Source organism: Salminus brasiliensis, chromosome 2, assembly GCF_030463535.1.
Source record: "Salminus brasiliensis chromosome 2, fSalBra1.hap2, whole genome shotgun sequence".
Lineage (NCBI taxonomy): Eukaryota > Metazoa > Chordata > Actinopteri > Characiformes > Bryconidae > Salminus > Salminus brasiliensis.
The window spans coordinates 24,918,403-24,924,416 of NC_132879.1; positions in this window are offsets into that span (position 1 = coordinate 24,918,403).

The window sequence follows — 6,014 nt, forward strand, 5'->3', positions numbered from 1 at the left end:
TCATTACATCCATATTCAACAACAACAGAAAGTGGCAGCTATAGATGTAAACAAATGTGAATTAAATATTTAGTAACAATACAATTACAACTTTGTAATTGTAAAAACTGTACTATCATCCCTCCATGACATACCTCCAAACTCCAACAGCATCACTGGGAACAGTGATTCTGCCCAATATTTAGCTCAATAACCAAGCTTTTGATTAGGCTGATAATTACTTAGGGACTCCTACATAGCAACGGTGAGTGATTACAGTGATTATAATACTACTACTAATAAGGGCAGCTGGATATTTTGCCAGATGTTCTGACCCATGATTTCCATGTATGTAAATCCCAATTCATCATCCAGGGTTTGCTTTTAAGTATAATGATTAAAAACGTAGCAAATACTAAAGGCAACTGTTTATCTATTTATCTATTTGCTGCTGCAAAACTATTAAACAACTTAATTTAAAAAATGTTGTTCAATGTTTTATATAATACAGATATTTTGACACACAGATGAAATATTAATGAATGCATGGTGGCAGCCTCATATTGCAGTGGCTTGAGCGGATCAGAGTAGGAAAGAGAAAGGATTGGACTGCTGTCTGGAGGATTAAACTACAATGTCATTAAAAAATGAGATGATCTCCTGTGGAACTTAGGTCCTGTAAGACAATCATTTAATCCAAAACATTAAAAGCAAACATCAAGGCTTACTTAGGCTCTCCCTCAAAAAGCAGAGTATGGCTAAAACTCCCAGGCTCTTGCATAACAGTCTGACAAACAACATTTGCTGTATGCAATCTATGATGATGTGTTTTCTTCTATGTGATGCAATACATTAGCTGTTTTTGTGAACTGCGTATTGATGTCTGTATGAAACAGTGTTTGCATATAATTTGCTATTGTTTGTGTCTCATTAGCCAATGTAAGCATGATGAGCAATAAAAATCAAAATAATAGAGATATAAATGTATCAGACAGAAAACCATTCTTTAATCATAGCAACTGTGTTCCTCCATTCGAATTATATTATTATTAGAATAATATTAGAATTATACATTCACATCTGGAGATACCAACCTGATATAATGGTCATATGAACCAGATGGTGTTGCGATTAAGTTAAATAATAGGCTATTATTAGAGGTGAGGAGTGAATACTGCAGGTTTACATGTGGCTGCTTCTGAATGTGTTTGCTTTTGTATCTGTTCTGCTTTTTAAGAGTAACTTTTAGTTTGTGAGAGAGTATGGACCTGCATGATTACGAGTTGATCAAGTATCTAGCTGCTTCTGCCTGCAGATTGGGAGCTCATAAATGTATCGAAACAGATTTTAAAGCACCACATAAGACTAATATTTAGTCCTTTTACAGTCATACAATATTGTGTAATCAAATGTTTTCCTGCAGTACTCCCAGCAACACACATTTAATAAGCCCTTCCTGAGTTAAAGCAGGTGTGTAAGAGCAGGAAAACATTCACATGTGCAGAGCAGGGGGTATTCCAGAACTGGGCCCGGGAACCTGTTACTTAGTCCAGTTTAAGGGACAGCACTGCTGAATCTGACATAACTGTTGCCATCTGCACCTTGTTCAAACAGTTCATCTTAATGGACTTGTGCAAGCAATGGGCCTGTCTAATATCCAGTCTATTCTCCCACAATGTACTTCCAGCCTCCCTAAAAGGGAGGCTTTTGCATCAGTTATTTCCTGGGTGAACACAGCAAGTCTAAGTGTGCAGCTCTGGAGCTCTTCCAGAGTGCAGACCTGAAACACCAGATTCTTTCTGTGGAGGTCAGAGCTGAGGCTGGGCTGGTCAGACACCTCCAAGGGGCCTGGGAAGAGTGGAGGCAGACTGGCCTGAACAATCACCCTTCCCAGCTCGTGCACGGTCCCTGTAAGGCGGAGCAAGGAGATGGTAAGAGTCTGCTGTGCTGCTGTGAAGGTCAGGGTAAAATACAGGAAGGGATCTGTATTTCCATAGCATGCGTTTGAACCATAGCTAGGAAGCAAAGGGTTATCCACAAGCCGGCCGTGAGGTTGAATGGAGGAGAGGGGAATTGGGTTTGCGTTAGTGAGCTGTATGCTCTCACTGTTTGGATGGTTGTCCCCTGACACAGTGCAGTGGCGCTTAAGCGTTTTCTGGGTCTTTGACAGGAGTCCGAACTTGGGAAAGGAGGGCAGCGAGGAGCGGCCACTGGCCACTGGCCTGTAGAGTGGCAAGGTGAGGGACGGTGAGCTTAGCCGTCGTAAGGGGAAGCAGGACTTGGGCTGTTCGTTGAGTTCCGAGGTGGCACGAGGCCTTGAAGCAAAGGACATGGCGCTAAAATTGTCATCTGATGGTGTGGAACTTTCGAAGGCAGATGGGTAGTCAAGCACGTCTCCTTCCAGCTCCTCATATTGAACTTTGGTGGAAGTGGCCCCTGAAGAGGGCGAATGGCGTACAGCCAGGGTCACATTATCAGCAGCCGGAGGTGGAGGGGCTGATGTCAGGTCCTCTTTAGCCTCAGGACGTTTTTGTCGGGTCCTTCGCCAACACAGGACACATCCCAGGATCAGAGATAAACAGAAGACCACCAAGCCCACACCTAGCAGAATCTGGAGGTGGACTGAATAGATAGCGTAGTCAGAATGACACTAATCTGCAATTTTATCCTCTGTTCAAAAGATTTGCACTAATCCTCAACAGTAGTTATTTATATATATATATATATATATATATATATATATATATATATATATATATATATATATATATATATATAAAACTACAGGCAATACTAAAAATACTAATAAAACTAAAATACTAAAAAAGAACAATGAGGTTTCAATCCAACCTTCTACTCTGTAAGAGATGCAATTGTGCTTATATGAAGTGTTGTGATTGGGTAAATACAAGCATCTTGTTACCATATAGTGTTTCAGTCTGAATGACAGAATTACAGTAAACCCTGAAAAAAAACCTAAATATCTCCCTGAATAGAAAAATGAGGAATGCAATGATGATATTGGTATGCATGTGTGAATTGAATACAAAGGGTTCCAAACTGAATGTTTAGAGATACAGAATGATGGTGACTACAGCATACCATTCACAGACTAATTTGAGACTAAAATAAGAGGTTCTCAAATGCATCTCAATTCAATAAAGCAGATCAAGGATCAGATTTTCTACTGTCCTTCCAGAGATGGTAAATAAGCACGGATCTAAAAACTGGAATGGAGATAGTCTGTAAACACCTCCAAGTAAAAAAGGGATCACAGAGCCAGGACATACCTTCCAGGTGCTTAGTGAAGAGCACCTGAATCAGCAGCCACATGAAGAGCACAACGATGATGCCTTCAATCATGCCCTTACAGCAAAAAATCAGTATAGAGTGCCACACTGGCTGACTAGAATAATCCTCCTCCTCACTGGACATGATGACATGTGGACACAGCCACTTTTAGTCCTTCATCCTTGTAATGAGTCAGTGCCTCACAACTGAAGTGACTTAGACTACTCCAGAAAATTACCAAGTCAAAAATCTAAATCAGTCTTTTCCTTCCTGATGTGGATGATGGAAGATGGGGAAATCCATTCTTTTAGTTCCAGATAAAGCTTTTTTTCAATCCGCTCGTTTTTTCCTAGCTGAACAGTAATCCAGTGCTGAAGTGAGAGTGACTGACTGATGGTGAAAATCCAAAATTAGAATATAGAGGTAGAATATGGGCGGGATCCTGCTGCATCAGTCACAGGCACATATATGGATGCGTGCTCTGTATTTACCCACCTTTTGATCTGAACCACTCCTCCTCTCCTGTGGTCATCAGCCCAATCCCTGCCTCCCCAGCCCATACAAGCAGCTGTCCCATCCATTAGCAGCTTCTCAAAAGTTCAACGTCATCACAGAGTAAGCCAAGCAATGAGCATGGGTATGGATATAGACACCATGCAAGCTGGCCCTTGTGTACAGACACATGCCAGAGAACCTGGACCACAATAATGTCAAAAAGGAAAAAGAGAACTATATTAGCTCTTTAATATTTTTTTATAGCTAATGCCTCATGACCTGTAAAGCTTGATTTATCAAAACCAATGAGTGCACAGATTAATGAGCAGTTGAGCAAGTCCCTGATATGTGTGCCTGGAGGCAAGTTACGTTCAGTGACTATTATTTAACAATCCAGACTCCAGATTACTTTAAAACTCAAAAACAGTGGACCTGCAAATATTAACACGAAGGGGGGGGGGGACAAGACATTGATGACTTTCTGCATTAACTCAGAGTTTAATTCCACTTTGTCAAGCTCCATGTGTAAAAGTGTGAACACCAGAGAGAGCACAGTAGAAATACAGTGAGATGGTCTTTGGTTTTCAGCTGCGTAGTTATCTGATAAATACAGTAAAAAGAAAAAATGGAGAATAAAGTATCTGCAGGAAATATTTTAAAGTACAAAATGTTGAAGTAAGGATTATGGAGACTGTTCCTTTAAGAGGTTTATAAAAGAAACCCCAAAAAAACCAAAAAAAAAAAAAACAAAAAAAAAAAAACACACCTTTCTGAACCACATCCGTTACCTAAAACAGTTCCTGTTGTACCATGACAGTAAGATGCTGGGACAAGTTCATCTTAACTCATATAGATGCAGCAAAAGCTCAATTCAAAATTCAAACTCACCAGTATTTACACTTATCAGGTACTAAGAGAACCTGCAAACTGAAATAAGATACCCCAACCCCCGGACACATGTTCTTTGTAGAATAACTAATACACTTAATATGATATGAGATTTGCTTTCTTTGAAGTCAATAACTTCTATTAATTCTCCTCATACCATTGTATGAAAGCTGTTCTGCCATTAGTTATCTACTGTATATATTTATATATAGTTGAGGTATTTTGTCCACTACCATCCTGAGAACATTTCAAAACTTACCAAGAGATTATTTCAGAGATCATTCATAAAACTCTTACATATCTTTGACTATCTAGTGTATGAAGGTAATTCAGAGGTCATTCCTGATTTATACAAAAGTAATTCTGAGGTAGCTATTTCATTTCTCCCACTGAGGTATATCTAGTCTTGTTCATTTGAGACATGAGGCATTATGGTGGTGAGGTAAAAACCACAAATATCAACCGGAAATTCCTGAGAAATCTGCTTTCCAATATGGAAAGGCATTTGAGTTATTTATATTTTAAAAAAAACAAACAAAACAAACAAAAAAAAAAACAGGGAAAGATAAAAAGAAAAGAGAAAGAAATAGACAGTAAAAAAGAATGGAAATAAGACAAATATCAATGATCTCAAAGAGCCATTCCTGTTTTTTCCTCTTTAGCACCATCTGAGAAAGATCTGTATGTATGGAGAAAACTCCTTTCAGTTCTTTGTGAACAGATACCCTGATATTTCAACATGATCATGCCTTTTACATCCTAGTTTGATTCATAAGTATATCTGAAAATTTTCTCATCATAGTAAAGGAATAACAAGTTCATAAGGCCCAGATTAGCGAGCCTTTAACTGATCGTCCAACGCCATCTAAATGATTGACTTGTGGAACACCAGGTGTCCCCCTCTACTGTTATGCCTATACTATATACAGTGGTACCAATCACTTTTTGGACCAATGTGTTCTTCTCAAAATGTCTAAATAACAGCAAATTTTATGCTTTCAGCTGTTTAAACTGCAGTTTCAAAACTCTTCAAAATCTATACTCGAAACACTTTCAAAATCAAAATAATATTATAGGATATCTAGAAACTAAACATAAAGGAAAAAACAAAACAATCCACAATCAAATCAAGAAAATATACTAAATAAAAAAAAAAAAAGGAAAAAAGGAACGTTTGACCCCGTTGTTAACCAGAATAACTGCAAATAACACTCAATAGGATTGTGGTCCACTTGAAATCCAGCAAAATTAAAATCCTTTATCCACAAAACAGGAAGCAATCAGGGTATTCAACCTTAACACACTGGCATCCACTGTTGGTGTGCATAAGATAAATATGGCCAAAGTTACAAAAGAGGATG